Source organism: Manis javanica, chromosome 4 (genome assembly GCF_040802235.1).
Source record: "Manis javanica isolate MJ-LG chromosome 4, MJ_LKY, whole genome shotgun sequence".
Lineage (NCBI taxonomy): Eukaryota > Metazoa > Chordata > Mammalia > Pholidota > Manidae > Manis > Manis javanica.
In genome coordinates, this window is record NC_133159.1 from 149,259,843 (window position 1) to 149,278,624 (window position 18,782).

The 18,782-nt window shown below is 40.1% G+C and overlaps 1 non-coding gene and 2 pseudogenes across 1 annotated transcript; all 3 read left to right on the plus strand.

Annotated features, from left to right (window-relative positions):
* Nucleotides 1–18,782, plus strand: part of LOC140849096 (inactive serine/threonine-protein kinase TEX14-like) — a 43,929-nt pseudogene that overhangs the window by 22,502 nt on the left and 2,645 nt on the right.
* On the plus strand, nt 2,671–2,863 carry LOC140849326 (small nucleolar RNA U3; annotated as a pseudogene).
* On the plus strand, nt 16,045–16,259 carry LOC140849324 (small nucleolar RNA U3). Its single transcript, XR_012131068.1, has one exon. It is a non-coding gene; the product is annotated as a small nucleolar RNA U3 (small nucleolar RNA).

Below are 18,782 nucleotides of genomic sequence, written 5' to 3' on the forward strand. Positions count from 1 at the left end.
CTCCTGTATACTAACAACTAATGAGCAGAAAGAAAAATCAGGAAAACAACTCCATTTACAATTGCATCAAAAAGGATAAAATACCTAGGTTTAAAATACCTAGGAATAAACCTAACCAAGGAGGTGAAAGACCTGTACCCTGAAAACTACAAGACACTTATGAAAGAAATTAAAGGAAACACCAATAAATGGAAATACATCCTGTGCTCATGGATAGGAAGAATTAATATTGTCAAAATGGCCATCCTGCTTCTAAAGCAATCTACAGATTCAATGCAATCCCTATCAAAATCCCAACAGCATTCTTCAGTGAACTAGAAGAAATAGTTCTAAAATTCATATAGAACCACCAGAGACCCCGAACAGTCTGAGAAGCAATCCTTAGAAGGAAGAACAAAGCTTGGTGGGATTACACTCCCAAATTTCAAGCTCTACTACAAAGCCATAGAAATCAAAACAACTTGTTACTGGCTGAAGACCAGACCTGTAGATAAATGGAACAGAGTAGACAGCCCAGATATAAACCCATGCATATGTGGTCAGTTAATATATGATAAAGGAGCCATGACTGTACAATTGGGAGTAGTTGCTTTAACTACTGGTGTTGGGAAAACTGGACATATGTAAGGGAATGAAACTGGATTATTGTCTAACTCCATAAACAAAAGTAAACTTGAAATGGATCAAAGACCTCAACATAAGTCATGAAACCATAGAACTCATATAAGAAAACATAGGCAAAAATCTCTTGAATATCAGCATGAGCAACTTTTTCCTGGACACATCTCCTCACGTAAGAGAAACAAAATAAAAAATGAGTAAGTGGGACTGCATTGAACTGAAAAGCTTCTGAATAGTAAAGGACACCGTCAGCAGAACAAAAAGGCATCCTGCAGTATGGGAGAATATGTTCGTAAATGACTTCTCTGATAAGGGATTAACATCCAAAATATATAAAGAACTCATTTGCCTCAACATCCAGAAAACAACCTGATTAAGAAATGGGTGGAGGACCTGAACAAGACACTTCTCCAGAGAAGAAATGCAAATGGCCAATAAGCACATGAAAAGATGCTCCATGTCATTAATCGTAAGGGAAATGCAAATTAAAGCCACAATGAGACCACCGCACACCAGTCAGAATAGCCACTATCCAAAAGACGAGAAACAACGAGTGCTGGCGAGGACGCAGAGAAACAGGAACCCTCCTACACTGTTGGTGGGGCTGCAAATTGGTGCAACCATTGTGGAAAGCAGTATGGAGTTTCCTCAAAAAACTAAAAATAAGAAATACCATTTGATCCAGTAATTCCACTCCTAATAATTTACCTGAAGAAAACAAGATACCTGATTCAAAAAGATATTTATGCACCCTTATGTTTATTTCCGCCCTATTTGCAGTACCCAGGATGTGGAAGCAACCTAAGTGTCCATCAATAGATGAATGGATAAAGAAGAGGTGGTATATATACAGAATGGAATATTATTCAGCCATAAAAAGAAAAGAAATCCTGCTATTTGCAACAACATGGATGGATCTTGAGGGTATTGTGGTCAGTGAAATAAGCCAGTCATAGAAAGAGAAATACCATATGATTTCACTTATTTGTGGAATATAGAAAGAGAGTAAACAGAAGAAACAAAAGAGCAGTAGAAACGTAGATACTGAGAAGTAACTAGTAACTAGTGGTTACCAAATGGGAGGGGAGGGCTTGGGGTAGGTTGGGGTGGGGCAGATAATGGGGCAGAATAATTTGCGGTTGCAATATAATTTTATCACAGGACTGTTGAACCACTGTGATGTACTTTTGAAACCAACCAACATAAGATTGTATATTAAAGATTCTCTAATTAAAAAAATAATGTCTTAGGTTGGATTTTTATTTTTATTATTGAGGTACAAAGAAGCAAACTAAGATTGAGCTGTGATGTCTGTCTCGATATACGTGCTGATATTTAAAAATAAAGATGATATCGTCTAAGGGTAAAAAAATTCAAACAGTACAAAAACATACAAAATTACCAATAAGGCAGACCCTTCCCCCACCCCCGACCAAAATGTAGCAAAGTAACTGCACTACAGTTTTCTACCTTTACCTAATTAAAAAGGAGAGGGAGAGAGAACTTTTTCAAAATAAACTCCCTTCCCCATCTAAGATTGGCCTCGTACATGAGTTTGAAAAGCTAGACAGTTGAGCCTGATTTTGCCCCCTTAGGTCCACACTCAAGTGAGTAAAGGGCAGATGATCCCAAAGTAAAAGGGCCAAATAACGCCACTTAGTAGCTTTTGAAATTCAGGGTCTCAAGAGATTAAAAAAAAAAACTCGCCCACATACGCTGCCTGTCATATTTATGATTAGAAAACTAATTCGACACCTGAGCACGGTGTTGTCTTATCCTAAACCAGAAGTGGTAGTGTTTTTGGAGATGAAAGGACCAGAGCTCTGATTGGCTGTCGGTCCGTGATAGGTTAATTAAGATCTTGAAGTCTTAAGTTTCTGAAAGAGCAAACCGCTTAAGAGTACTGAGAGGTGTTTTTAATTGTATATAAAATGACACTTTGAAAAGTAATTTATAAGATTTCTGAAAAGCTAGGAACGTGGAAAAAATTTCGCCATCAACCTAAGTGTGCATTTCCATAGACCCAGCAGATACAGAGAAGCTGCGACTAAGACTATACTTTCAGGGATCATTTCTATAGTTCGTTACTAGAGAGGTTTCTCTGAACGTGCAGAGTACCGGAAACCACGAGAAGGAGGCACAGCATGAAGCCGGCTTTTGGTGTTGCCTTTGTAACACATGTTTGCTGTTGATGATTGTTCTTCTCTTCTTTCAGAAGAAGAGAAGGCGCTGTCTGAGTGGTTTCGGTTTGCGGAGTTCCTTTTGTTGTTACTGTTGTAGGTGTTTGCAGTTAACACAATATGCTAAAGTGCAAGGAGCATTCTTGGTAGCTGCATGTCCATTGGTGGGGTTGTAATGACCTGTGGGGTACTGTGTCCAAGGATGGCCATGTGTGAATTTGGCAGTAATCTGAGGTTACTGAAATACAAGGTTTGTCTTCTTTATTCTGCTGTTTATCTGTGATCTGTTTATCCTGCTACTTGTTCTTTATGATCAATACTTCCTGTCTCAGCCCTGGTCACACACCAGTGGGGAGAGGGAGAACTGGAGATAGTGTTACTCTCCAGGAAAGTGATGTGTGCAGTTTACCGTCACTAACTGCTATGTGGAGATTAAATACAGGGGGCAGGGAGGAGTGCTGGGTTAGGCACCTGCATTTAGCTACAAAGAAGATTGTTGCGGTGATCAAGGAAATTAGCCAGATCTGAAAGATATGTAAGCGGTAAAATTGTCAGGACTTGGGGATTGATTCCATGTAGATATGCGTGAGACCGGTTGTCAAGGATAATTGTCAGGTTTTAGGGCTTGAACAAATGGGTGGACAATGGTTCCATGTTAAAATGGGGAAAACGGGAGGAACTGAATTAGGCCAATGGGGTGGGAAGTGATGGCAGAGCTCAGCTGTAGGGCACATTTAAGGACTATTTCTGACCTTTAACAGATGAAAGGCAAAAGAGATGGAACAGCAGAAGCTGACTGAGAAAGAGCAACATGAGAGCAGCCAAGAAACTGGAGTGTGCTTCTGGTGGAAGCTAAGGAATGGAAGTGGGACAGTGAAGTGTGTAGAAAACAGGTGGGAGATGAAGATGTATGTAGAAAGGTATCCATGGCATTTAGATGTGACCTTTTTGGTCCTGTGGTGGCACAAACTAGTTTGGGTTGACTGATCACTGAAGGAACGTGAGGGCTCGTCACTGGGAAGAAAGAGATCCCGGAAGTCAGGCTGTGGTGGAGAGTATAGAGGTGGGTGTGCAGTCAGCTGGGGAAGAGAGGGGAGATGCCAGATCCTGACGGGGTTTAATTAAAGATGGACGAACAACTCTTATGCAGATGGAAAGTCTGAGCAGAGCAGGAGAAATGAGAGGTCGGGGAGAGCAGCTCCCAGGAGGCAGGAGGGAGCCAGAAAAGATGGGGAGTGCAGTTGTAGGTGGGTTTGTTCATATAATGAGACCACACTGAGGGTTTTTCAACTGATGGCTTTTCAGTGTCAAGTATGAGGCAAGATCATTGCTGAGGGAGGCTGGTGAGAAGGAGCAGGGGTGTTGAAAATAAAGAAGGAATGAAATAATCATCCTAGAGAGCAGGTGAAGAAGAGGCACATCTTGAGAGTGTGCCCCCATCTGCTTGCCTGCTTTTGAAGCTTTGGGATTGCTTTCTGGTCTTGATTGCATCTCCCCTGATAGAGTTAATTTCTGTTTCTTCCACTCTGGCTATATACCATGTAGTTCCTTCTTGATTTCCTCCTGTATCTTTAGTGGCCAAGCTTTCACTGTGAGCCCTAGACAGTTGTTGGTCCTCTTTCAAGGTTGGGGGCTGTGAGGGAAGCAGTATATGCTTGAGAGTTCGCTCTTTGGTCTGTTATTTACTAGTTGAGGGTACTTGGGAAGTTCCTTAACCTCCATTCTATTCTTCTGTAAAGTAGGTAGATGTAGTAGCCATGTTAGAGTAGGTTGATAGCTAGACTTAAGCAGGATGAGGGAGGGGGGACTTGGATCAGATGCTTGCTTACATGCTCCACATTCTGTGCAAGCTGTTCCCTTGGGATGTGGAGTGAGGGTATGGGCAATAGAATGGCCAAATCTTGCTGGTTCCAACATGCTGGAGAAATTGACCCAAACTTCACCCCAAAATCCATTAACATAGTAAAAATCACATGGCTCCATCATTAGTATAGCTGGAGAAATTGACCCAAACTTCACCCCAAAATCCATTAACATAGTAAAAATCACATGGCTCCATCATTAGTATAGTAAAAGTCATACCTCTCAGCGCCATGACAGTTCGGATGGGGACCAAATACAGTAAAAAAATCCCTCCTCCCAAAGTGAGGATGGAGCATGCCCCAACTCTGAGAAAACCATACCTGTTCCCTTTGGGACCTAATCTCAGTCAGTTTTCATCTCTGGATAAAAAAGGCTCCTTATTTTTCCCTCAGCGTGACCCCCTCTGGGTCTGCCCCTGCCCCAAATCTCAGGTGTGTACTCTTGCCTTTTTCTAAATTTCTCATTTTCCAATAAACTCTGAATGCTCAATGGCTTTATGCACCCATTCTTGAATTATTTCTCTCCACAAGACCAAAGAGCCATCTCCAGTGATACTAATAGGATCAACACACAGGTTTTTGTAAGGGTTAAATCAGGTAAAGCAAGTGGAGTAGCTGAACACTCCTTTCCTCTCTTCTGAAAAAGCCCCTCCCTCCCTTAGAGGAGAAATCCGTCTTTTCCCCAGTGTTCCCTGTATGAGGACCATCTACCAAGGTAGTTATTCCAGGCACAAAACCAACATGTCACTTTTGAAACCTCTTTCCCTGACCCCTGCCACCCCCCTACCTCCCCACCCAGAGCAGATCTATCAGTGAGTCCCATTCTGTTGACTTCCAGAACAGCCTAAGTGTGTCCTTCCTTACTACGTCCAAATGCAAGCCCCCATGATCTCTCCCACAGACATCTTTCAGTGGCCTCAGAACTGGTCTCCACAGCTTCAGACCTCCCAGTGGCTTCCCTTCACACTTAAAATCCAGACTTCCCTGGCCTCACCTTTCCCTAGAAAACCATCAGCTGTTTGGCCCTGCCTGTACCTCATACCCTATGCTCTCTAGCTGTCTTTGAGGTACTGAAACAAGTCACATTGTTCCTTGCTTTGGGACTTTGCATTAGTTGTTTTCTCTGTTTAAATATAACCTCCAACATGAGGCCCTATCTCATCACCCACATCTAAAGTAGCCACGTCTCTTTCTGTTTCAACACTTAAAATCCTTACATACCTCATTAAGTGACATCCTATTGGATATTTTTTGTCATCATCTCTCCCCATCACTAGAATATAAGCTCTGTCTGAGAGTAGAGACCTTTACTCCCCTCTCTACCTCTGTATGCCCAGTACTAGAATAGTGACCTACAGCTCTACTATTTAACAGCTGTCTGCCTGCCTAGTTACCTCACTGGCAAATTACCTAATCTTTCTGTGCCTTAAAGGTTCTCCATCCATAGAACTGGGATTATTAACAATTGTATTTTTCTCATATGTAAAGCGCTTAGAATGATGCCTGGTACCTGGCAAGCCCTCGATAAATAGTAGCTACTATTGTTATAGTTGGCACTGATGTTACTTGCTGAGGGAAGAAGGGATGTTAAAACTCCACCAAACAACTAGCTTAATTTTAAAAATTCAAAAAGCGTGAACAGGCTGTACAACATGGTACAAAAACCAAAAAGTTTTGTTTCCCAGTGCTGGTTCTCAGACACCCATTTCCCCACCCTGCACAAAGTCTAACTTACACCAGAGTTTGAAAGTCAAACATAGGACAACGGGTGGGTGCAATTGCTGAATTACTTATCACTCGCATCAGCTTGGGTCTCACTGACAAAGGCGAAGGTCTCCATTGCCCTTGATTTTCTGGGAAGAGGTTGTTTTACCGGAAGTGTGGAGAAAGATAAAGGGTGTGACTGGTTGTCATTCAGTATTATGTTAATTAGGCATGGCTGTTAAAAAAGTTTTTTAAAGGCTTGGCAAGGTGGTGGTGTGAGTAGGCAGCGGAAATCTCCTCCCAAAACCATATATATTTTTTTGAAAATACAACAAATACAACTATTCCTAAAAGAGAGACCAGATGAAACAGTACAACAGCCAGGTTACATCTACAACCTGTGAGAACCCAGCGCCTCACGAAGGGGGAGAAGAAGGCAACCGGCAAGCAGGAATGGACTTTGTTCTCCCAGCTGACACACATGCCAACTGCGCGCGACTATACCTCTATCACCATGAAAAGGCAGAAGAATTTGATCCAGACCAAAATCACAGGGACAACCCCTGAGAAGGAGCCTGGGGAGATAGACTTAACCAATCTTCCTGAGAAATAATTCAAAATAACGGTCATAACCATGCTGATGGAGCTGCAGAGAAATATGCAAGAGCTAACGGATAAACTTGGGAGGGAGAATACAGAAATAAAACAATCTCTGGAAGGACTTAAAAGCAGAATGGACGAGATGCAAGAGGCCATTAATGGAGTAGAAATCAGAGAACAGGAACACAGAGAAGCTGACGCAGAGAGAGATAAAAGGATCTCCAGGAATGAAAGAATATTAAGAGAACTGTGTGACCTATCCAAACGGAACAATATCCGTATTATAGGTGTACCAGAAGAAGAAGAAGAGAGAAAAAGGGGTAGAAAGTGTATTTGAAGAAATAATTGCTGAAAACTTCCCCAAACTTGGGGAGGAAATAGTTCATCAGACCACGGAAGCCCACAGAACTCCCAACAGAAGGGACCCAAGGAGGACAACACCAAGACACATAATAATTAAAATGGCAAAGATCAAGGACAAGGACAGAATATTAAAGGCAGCCAGAGAGAGAAAAAAGGTCACCTACAAAGGAAACCCCATCAGGCTATCATCAGACCTATCAGCAGAAACCTTACAGGACAGAAGAGAATGGCATGATTTATTTAATGCAATGAAACAGAAGGACCTTGAACCAAGGATACTGTACCCAGCATGATTATCATTTAAATATGGAGGAGGGATTAAACAATTCCCAGACAAGCAAAAGTTGAGGGAATTTGCCTCACACAAACCACCTCTACAGGGTATTTTAGAAGGACTGCTCTAGATGGAAGCACTCCTAAGGCTAAGTAGATGTCACCAGAGAAAATAAAATCACAGCAAAGAAAGCACCCCAACCAAATACTAACTAAAGGCAAAAAAATGAAATCAACTACCCACAAAAGCAGTCAAAGGAAACACAAAAGAACACAGAATAAACATATAAGAACACAGAATAAACACAGAAAAAACACCTAACATATAAGGAATGGAGAAGGAGGAATAAGAAGGGAGAGAAGTAAAGAATCACCAGACTGTGTTATAATAGCTCAATAAGCGAGTTAAGTTAGACAGTAAGATAGTAAAGAAGCTAACCTTGAACCTTTGGTAACCACGAATCTAAAGCCTGCAAATGGCAATAAGTACATATCTTTCAATAATCACCCTAAATGTAAATGGACTGAATGCACCAATCAAAAGACACAGAGTGATAGAATGGATAAAAAAGCAAGACCCATCTATATGCTGCTTACAAGAGACTCACCCCAAACCCAAAGACACGCACAGACTAAAAGTCAAGGGATGGGAAAAGATACTCCATGCAAACAACAGGGAGAATAAAGCAGGAGTCGCAGTACTAGTATCAGACAAAATAGACTTCAAAACAAAGAAAGGAACAAGAGATAAAGGAGGACATTACATAATGATAAAGGGCTCAGTCCAACAAGAGGATATAACCATTATAAATATATATGCACCCCATACAGGAGCACCAACATACTGGAAACAAGTACTAACAGAATTAAAGGAGGAAATAGAATGCAATGCATTCATTCCAGGAGACTTCAACACACCACTCACTCCAAAGGATAGATCCACCAGACAGAAAATAAGTAAGGACAAAGAGGCACTGAACAACACACTAGAATGGCTGGACCTAATAGACATCTATAGAACTCTACACCCAAAAGCAACAGGATACACATTCTTCTCAAGTGCACATGGAACATTCTCCAGAATAGACCACATACTAGGCCACAAAAAGAGCCTCAGTAAATTCAAAAAGATTGAAATTCTACCAACCAACTTTTCAGACCCCAGAGGTATAAAACTAGAAATAAATTGTACAAAGAGAGCAAAAAGGCTCACAAACACATGGAGGCTTAAGAACATGCTTCTAAATAATCAATGGATAAATGACCAAATTAAAATAGAGATCCAGCAATATATGGAAACAAATGACAATAACAACACAAAGCCCCAACTTCTGTGGGACGCAGCAAAAGCAGTCTTAAGAGGAAAGTATATAGCAATCCAGGCATATTTAAAGAAGGAAAAACAATCCCAAATGAATAGTCTAACATCACACTTATGTGAATTGGAAAAAGAAAAACAAATGAGGCCTAAAGTCAGCAGAAGCAGGGACATAATAAAGATCAGAGAAGAAATAAATAAAATTGAGAAGAATAAAACAATAGAAAAAATCAATGAAACCAAAAGCTGGTTCTTTGAGAAAATAAACAAAATAGATAAACCTCTAGCCAGACTGATTAAGAGAAAAAGAGAATTAACACACATCAACAGAATCAGAATCGAGAAAGGAAAAATCATGACGGACCCCACAGAAATACAAAGAATTATTAGAGAATACTATGAAAACCTATATGCAAACAAGCTGGAAAACCTAGAAGAAATGGACAACTTCCTAGAAAAATACAACCTTCCAAAACTGACCAAGGAAGAAACAGAAAATCTAAGCAGACCCATTACCAGCAACAAAATTGAAGCGGTTATCAAAAAACTACCCAAGAGCAAAACCCCCGGGGCCAGATGGATTTACCTTGGAATTTTATCAGACATATACAGAAGACATAGTACCCATTCTCCTTAAAGTTTTCCAAAAAATAGAAGAGGAGAGAATACTCCCAAACTCATTCTACGAAGCCAACCAACATCACCCTAATACCAAAACCAGGCAAAGACCCCACCAAAAAAGAAAATTACAGACCAGTATCCCTCATGAACGTAGATGCAAAAATACTCAACAAAATATTAGCAAACTGAATTCAAAAATACATCAAAAGGATCATACACCATGACCAAGTGGGATTCATCCCAGGGATGTAAGGATGTTACAACATTTGAAAATCCATCAACATCATCGACCACATAAATAAAAAGAAGGACAAAAACCGCACGGTTATCTCCATAGATGCTGAAAAAGCATTTGACAAAATTCAACGTCCATTCATGATAAAAACTCAACAAAATGGGTATAGAGGCCAAGTACCTCGACATAATAAAGGCCATATATGAAATGCGAGAAGCTGAAAGCTTTTCCTCTGAGATCGGGAACAAGGCAGGGATGTCCACTCTCCCCACTGTTATTCAACATAGTACTGGAGGTCCTAGCCATGGCAATTAGACAAAACAAAGAAATACAAGGAATCCAGATCGGTAAAGAAGTTGTTTAACTGTCACTATTTGCAGATGACATGATATTGTACATAAAAATCCTTAAAGATTCCACTCCAAAACTACTAGAACTAATATCTGAATTCAGCAAAGTTGCAGGATACAAAATTAATACACAGAAATCTGTGGCTTTCCTATACACCAACAATGAACTGACAGAAAGAGAAATCAGGAAAACAATTCCATTCACAATGGCATCATAAAGAATAAAAAACCTAGGAATAAACCTAACCAAGGAAGTGAAAGACCTATACCCTGAAAACTACAAGACATTCTTAAGAGAAATTAAAGAAGACACTAACAAATGGAAATTCATCCCATGCTCTTGGCTAGGAAGAATTAATATAGTCAAAATGTCCATGCTGCCCAAAGCAATCAGATTCAGTGCAATCCCTATCAAATTACCAACAGCATTGCATTCTTCAACGAACTGGAACAAATAGTTCTAAAATTCATATGGAACCACCTAGGACCCCGAATAGCCAAAGCAATCCTGAGAAGGACGAATAAAGTGGGGGGGATCTCGCTCCCCAAGTTCAAGCTCTACTACAAAGCCACAGTAACCAAGGCAATTTGGTACTGGCACAAGAACAGAGGCACAGACCAGTGGAACAGTACAGAGACTCCAGACATTAACCCAAACACATATGGTCAATTAATATATGATAAAGGAGCCATGGACATACAATGGGGAAATGACAGCCTCTTCAACATTGGGTGCTAGCAAACTGGACAGATACATGTTAAGAGAATGAAACTGGATCACTGTCTAACCCCATACACAAAAGTAAATTCGAAATGTATCAAAGACCTGAATGTAAGTCATAAAACCATAAAACTCTTAGAAAAAAACATAGGCAGAAATCTCTTGGACATAAACATGAGCAACTTCTTCATGAGCATATCTCCCCGGGCAAGGGAAACAAAAGCAAAAATGAACAAGTGGGACTATATCAAGCTGAAAAGCTTTTGTACAGCAAAGGACACCATCAATAGAACAAAAAGGGATCCTGCAGTATGGGATAATATATTCATAAATGACAGATCCGATAAAGGGTTGACATCCAAAATATATATAGAGCTCATGCATGTCATCAAACAGAAAGCAAATAATCCAATTAAAAAATGGGCAGAGGAGCTAAACAGACAGTTCCCCAAAGAAGAAATTCAGATGGCCAATAGACATTTGAAAAGATGCTCCACATCGCTTGTCATCAGAGAAATGCAAATTATAACCACAATGAGATATCACCTCACACCAGTAAGGATCACCACCATCCAAAAGACAAACAACAACAAATGTTGGCGAGGTTGTGGAGAAGAGGGAACCCTCCTACACTGGTGGTGGGAATGTAAACTAGTTCAACCATTGTGGAAAGCAATATGGTTCCTCAAAAAGCTCAAAATAGAAATACCATTTTGACCCAGGAATTCCACTTCTAGGAATTTACCCTAAGAATACAGCAGCTAAGTTTGAAAAAGACAGATGCACCCCTATGTTTATTGCAGCACTATTTACAATAGCCAAGAATTGGAAGCAACCTTAGTGTCCGTCAGTAGATGAATGGATAGAGAAGATGTGGTACATATACACAATGGAATATTATTCAGCCATAAGAAGAAAAGAAATCCTACCATTTGCAACAGCATGGATGGAGCTAGAGGGTATTATGCTCGGTGAAATAAGCCAGGCGGAGAAAAACAAGTACCAAATGATTTCAGTGATATGTGGAGTATAAGAACAAAGCAAAAACTGAAAGAACAAAACAGCAGCAGAATCAGAGAACCTGAGAATGGGCTAACAGTTACCAAAGGGAAAGGGACTGGGCAGGATGGTGGGAAGTGAAGGATAAGGAGGGGGGAAAAGAAAAGGGGATTACGATTAGTATGTATAATGTGGGGAGAGGCATGGGGAGGGCTGTGCAACACAGAGAAGACAAGTAGTGATTCTACAGCGTCTTAGTTCACTGATGGACAGTGACTGAAACGGGGTTTGTGGTGGGGAGTTGGTGAAGGGGGTAGCCTAGTAAACAATGTTCCTCATGTAATTGTCTATTAATGATACCAAAATTTTTTTAAAAAGTTTTTTAAAACTTTGAAGTTTTTAAAACTTTCCGTTTAAAACTTTATAAATCCCTTTTTCGTGATAGCATTTGGAAGACTGTATTGCAAAGCCTCTTTGATTTTCCAGTATAACCCGAAATAGAGACCCTATTTGACCCTCAGTAAGAAGTGCAGAACCTGTGGTTAAGACTATACTGTCAAGAATCACATCTAGTCAGTCATTAGAAAAATTTCTTCAACAGCATGCAGCACTTGAAACCAAGAGGAGCCTTGTCTCCTGAGCATGAAGCTCGCTGCTGGTGTTTCTGTTACCACCACTTGCCAGTATACCATCTGAGTGGTTTTTTTGCTTCTCTGGTATGATAGTAGAAAAGGTATTCAGGACCTGGTGAAACTTGTTAGTTTTTTTCCTTTATACGTAATGTTGTTGTTAGTTAGGTTTTCTGTGGTGTGGGAATGCTTGTTTTTCACGTATCTTGTTCTGATCAATGGGGTGTAGAGTAAAGGTATAGATAACTTAGGAATTATGTACAAAAGTGACTTAAAGTAGTTTGAAGACATAGTCGGCATGTTTTACAAATTATTTTCAAGGTGTTTCTTTTTTCCCCTTAGTGCTTATTCCTTTCAGTTATGTTGCTTTAGTTAACTGTAGTTATAAATCATCCTCTTTTGTCTGGTGTGCTGACTTTTTTTCCCTTTCATAATCTGAATATTAGGAAAGGAATATTTTCTTTGATTTTTGGACCTTACCTTTAAATTATACTTTATCTTTACACTGGGTCTCTTAATACATCAATGCCTGTCATTGCACATTGGGTTAGAAAAATCAGCAAAATCTGATTCTACTGACTCATATTACATCTAGTTCATTTTAGGTAAAAACACACTTCATTTCCTATTGAAAGTGTTAATGCCCTTGAAAACTTCCCTAAAACCTGGGAAACTGTGTATATTCAGCGAATTCAGTTCTCATGTCAGTGAGTAAAGCCACTGTTTTCTCTTTGCATTTTCACTTGTCTGTCACTAGCCCAGTCCCTGTTCTTAAAATTTGGATTAACTTTCTCCTAGCCTCACTTTTCCACCTGAGCTCATGGCTTAAAAACTCACTGCAAAGTCCTCAGGAAACATCTAGAACATGCTTCCTTGGGTGATGCTTAAAAAAAAAAAAAAAAGCCATGAGGTTATTTCAACCAGTGGAGTCAAAGATACATATTTTTGAAAGTTGCTAATCTGCCTTCAAAGTGTATCATAGTGTACACATTCTGCAATTTGCTTTTCCCATTTAACAGTGCTTCCTGTCCATCTCTAGGCCAACTGATAAAGAGATCTAAATCATTCATTTTAATAACTGCTTAATATTTTGACATATATTTGGTTCATAATTATGTATGTACCATAACTTATTCAGCTGTACTCCTATCAGACATTAAAATTTTTTTCTTGTTTGTATCACCAGAAACAATGCTTTGATAAAATATTTTGTAATGTATCTTTATGTAACAGGTTTTCTTATATTTCCAGTGGGATTTCAGAGTCAAACTTGTAATAGATATTGCCATATTGCTTTCCAAAAGCTTTATAACAGTTCACATTCCCAGCTGCATTTAAGAATGTCTGTTTTCTATCTCTTCTCCAGCACTGAATGTTTTCTCATTTTTTTTCAAGCTTCATAGGAAGTTTACCTTCTTTTCCACTCTTTTAACCCAGGTACCATGTTGTGTTGTTTTACTGAATATTGCAGAGTTGGGTGAGATACCCATCCTTCCTGTACATAGGTTATTTGTTGTATTCCCTTGTCGCCCTTCTGTCTTCCTACTTTCCCTCAAAGTTATCTAAGTTCCTTTCTCTTAGAAATTAATACTTTGTCTCCCCTCTGTGTTTAATGCAGTGAACAGCATTGCGAGTAATAAAAGCCTTCTGCAATTCTGAGCAGCAAGGCTGAGAAATTAGGATGAAGGGAGAGTATGGTATAGTGCATGGACTTTGGACTTTAGAGCCAGATTACTTTGTGACCCCTGGCAAATTGCTTAACCTCTCTATAACTCAGTTTCTCCATCCATAAAACAATAATAACAGTAGTTATCCTGTTGAACTGTTGTGAGGATTGACTTAGATGGGTGCCTGGCACACATCACTATTAATATCAGGTTTTGCCTCCCAAGAGGCCCAGGGGTTAGGTGAGTGACCCAAATGGAGGCCTCTGGCTAAGAAAGGGTGTTCATTAGGACTTCAACACTTGAACCCCGGTCTCTTGACCCTTTTGGTCAGTCTTTGATCAAAGCTACCTTTAGGCACTTCTTGGGAGACTTACTTTAGTCACTTTGTTATCAGCCACAGCATGGGTACAATACTGGCCTGAAATAAATATTTGTTGAATGAATTAATGAAACGTTTTCTAATACCAGGAAGTCACCGAAGGGGTGTTTATGGAAGTTGTGGGGTTTAAAATGACCAACGGTAATGACCAGTTTTGTGCGATGGACACCTTTGCTTGGATTCATTCATTCAGTACTAGGTGCTTGGGATACTGTGGATACACAAAGCCATTTAAGTCTCGGCCCTTGTGAAATATAGTCTAGTGCAGGGGGCAGGCATTAATCAGATAATCACACAGAAAAGAAGTTTGACTCTGGTAAGGAGGTCAGGGAAGGTGTGGGTAAAATTGCAATATTTCCAGAATCCCTCGCCTGGCCTTAGTGCATCTCCATATCAGTAGGTGTTTCCAAGGGGTGAAGAGAAGTAGTCCGTGTCCATATCAGTAGGTAACCATGAGGGGAGCGAGGGCATATCTGCATAGGAGAGGTTGATTGGGGTCCCTTTTTTGTAGCTGGGTAGCAAGAGGCATGGGCAAGCAGAAGTGGACAAATGCTTGTAAGCAATGAACAGGTTTCTCCCACTTTATTTCTCCTTTTCACTGATTTTGGTTTCAAAGGTATTTTGCCCAGTCTGGGAAAATATCCTCCCCCACCCCCCGCCGGTGTTCACAGAATGATGCTCTGAGATACTGATACTTGGACGGATGTCTTAATGATGAATTGAAATTAAGTTGGGGAAGGGTGGGAGGAAAAGGCCTTGTGGCAAAAGGGAACATGACAAGTATGAGGACCTTTAAGTTCAGTATAGCTGCAGTGGGGGGAAATTTTGTACAAAATAAGGCTGGAGATGTAGGTGTGGGCTAGACCATGCAGGGCCTTATAAGTTCGTAGAGGTTTTGTGTTCAGCCCAGGAGCTGAGAAACTGTTGAGGCTTTAAGTACGGGAATGACGTATTGTCCTCCTTGTTTAAATCCATTTACTTAGGTAAGTAAAAATTACTTGATTTGGAAAATACAAAAGAACATTTATCTATCCGGTATTTTGATCACGGTATAAAGTTTAACAATAGGAAGCGCATTTCAGATGTCACTGTCTTTGGCTTTCGGTCAACATTTCACCACCCACTTTTTTCTTTTCCGTTTTTCTTGCTGAAAGCCTCCACGCTGCCTCCACCGGTCTAAACTGGGGCGTGTCCTGGCGCTGTGGCGCGCTTTGTGGTAGTCAGCGTTCTACCTACACCTGGCGCAGCGGATCTATCGCGGGAAACGGGATGGGGTTCGAAATAAGTGGCCTGTGATTGGCTGTTCAGCAACTGTATGTTAATTAAGTGAAGGCTTGAACTTACTTTGGAAAAACGAGAGGGTTCAAACCGATTTGTCGCGCTTTTTTTTTTTTTTAACATAAAGAGTCTTTAGAAAACATGTCAGCGTACATACAGGAAAAATAGTGCCTTGAGAAATACTCACCGTCAGTACAATATGAATGGGTTTCGCCCAGTTTGGAAAAGCAGAGCGCTTTTCGATAAGACTATACTTTCAGGGATCATTTCTATAGTTTGTTACTAGAGAACTTTCTCTGAACGTGTAGAGCACCCGAAACCACGAGGAGGAGGTACAGTGGTTTCTCCTGAGCGTGAAGTAGGCAGTGGGCGTTGTCCTTGCAGCAGCCCCATCGCCGTTGATGATCGTTCTCCTCTTCCTTCAGGAGAGTGAGAGGGAGGGATTGCAGTCTGAGTGGTTTCGTGTCTTTGGTGTTTTGAAGAAGAGCTAGATTTGAGCCGTTTGGCTCTTTCCGGTGTGTCTTGGGTTTTAAATTGTGGGTTTTTACAATTGTTTTAGGTCTGTGTTGTGGACTCTCATTACTTGGAAGATACAGGGAAGTTTTTTCTTGATTCCCAGTTTTGTTTTGGTGCTTGTTGTTTGTATCTTGAGTTTCCTTTGTTCACTTTTCTTGAAACGTTTGAGGTAGGTTCTTTCGTTTTTTTCATTGTCAAGTCTGTGAGTGATCATAGAGGCAGAGTGAGTCTTGTTCCTCACCATCGCAAAGTATTATTAACCCCCCTAACCTTATATTATGCCTTCGGAAGGTTGAGAACTATTTCAGTCCATTTTTTCTTAATACAGTTTCCTTCATATGCCTTTGTTGAATAGATGCTAGTTGCCTCCTAGTTGATCTGTATCCTTTGTGTTTGTGTGGCTAAGGAAGGCTTTCTTTTTCCTTTTTTTGTTAAGTACAATAGTAATATTTGAAAGTACTGTATAAAGGAATTGTAACTTTTTCTTATGAGTTTCCCTAGTTTTATCATAGGTAATACCCTGATATTTGCATTGATCCCGGTACTTGCTTTGCAGGAATTTATGTCGATGCTGCTAACTCCCTGGGCCAGACTGCGCTTTTCGTTGCGGCACTATTAGGCCTTAGAAAGTTAGTTGATGTTCTGGTGGATTATGGATCAGATCCAAATCAGTAAGTAAATAACATCTGTATCTCGAAAATAAATAATACGCTCTGAAGATGAATTGGGGCATTCGGAAAATAATTTGATGAAATATTAAAGGAACCTTCACTATATTAAGGAAATACAGTTGTGTACGTATGTTGAAACATACTTTTAATTGCTAACAAAAAGTTTTCTCAGCAGTTTTACTAGGCCCTCTGAAGTAAATGGAACTTGCTAGTCATTAAGTAATTAGTCATTAACAGCACAGTCTGCATATTTCCACTCCAAGTTATAATTTGTATGATTTGCTTATGCAATTTAACATACTCTGCAACCAAGTTCTTTTCACTAATGAATATCCTTGGCTTCATTTTGTTAGGAAGACTTTTGCCTGGCTCTTGTGGTTTAAAAGAATCTGCTGAATCCAATAGTTCCTCCATCCAAATTTTGATATGGAACAGCAGCAACACACTGTAGTGAATCAGCTACCCATGAACATCCCATGGATAACACTTTTGCTATTCCCAAGGCCTTCCCAGCCACCTGCTTGCTCAGTCCTTGACAGGGAGGGGACAGCAAATATTTTTACAGCTCAAATTTCACAGAACCAGAACCAGAAAAAGTTATGAGCACTTACATGATTCCAGCTAATTTTTACAGGAAACTCTAGATTGTGAACAGTCATAAATAGCTTTCCCATCTTACATAAAGGAGACCTTGCTTAATGTACTTAAAGAAATATTGATATCCATAGATTTGGTATTTTTTTGTTATAAGATTGCAAGATTGTTTTTTGTTACAAGATTTCTCCCACTTGCTGTAAGTGGGTGGGAGAAAACTTGGAAGCTTGCAAAAGTGTAGAGGAAAAAAGACAATCAGTATGTGAATTTTATAATCCAAATATAAATAACACAGTGAACATTTTGATGTGTTTCCTTCCTGAATTTTTCTGGACTCCCATACACTCTTGTGTCTCTGCAGTGTTAATGTTTTAATTTTAAAGTTTGGAAAGAAAGGGCTAGCTCACCTGATGTTTGCAAGTTAATAGCTTTGTAGGGAGGCCGTATTGGGACCCCCTGGAGTTTCTCAGCAGAAATGCAACAGTTTCCAGTTATCTGCAGTTTCATCTGTTTTCTGGAGGCTTAGAGCTGGGTTCTTTAAAGATCAAATCATTCAAACCTTTAATATTCTAAGTTAGGCAACTGAGGCCTAGAGAGTTGAAGTAGCTGGCCCATAATGGTGCATTATGTTAATAATAAAGCTGAGACCAGGAACCCAGCCCTTGAAGAACCTAGAATTTGACATTCCCTTTTTACAATTCCCTATGATGCCAGGGGGAGGTGGGAAGGACATTGTCAAGGGAAGAAAGGCAAACCCCACGGCTTCTTACTTTGTGATAGTTGTGGTAGGACCATTTCCACATGACTAAAAATATCTTCTGATCAAGGTGAAGGGGAAGTTTCTGGGAGGAGGTTGTATTCCTGAGTACTCAGTGGAAATGCTGTTATAATCTGGGCCTACTGATGTCACAAAGTCAGATGCCTGTGGGACCAAGTGGGGTGAGTAGGTCAAGCTCTATCTAAGGAGGGTCAGGCATCTGCTGCTTCTGGGAAGGAAGGGGAGCCAGGGAGGCTGGATCTTCCAAATTTCCAAGAGGCTGGAAATCTCAATTTTTGATGTGAAATCTCTCAAATGTTAAATATTGTGCATTATTTAAATTCCTTTTTTTTTTTTTTAAACACTGTGGACCAAATAAAACATACCTCTAGATAGCCAGATCGATCAGTCTTGTAGGCCTTCAGATTAAATCTCCAGGAGGAT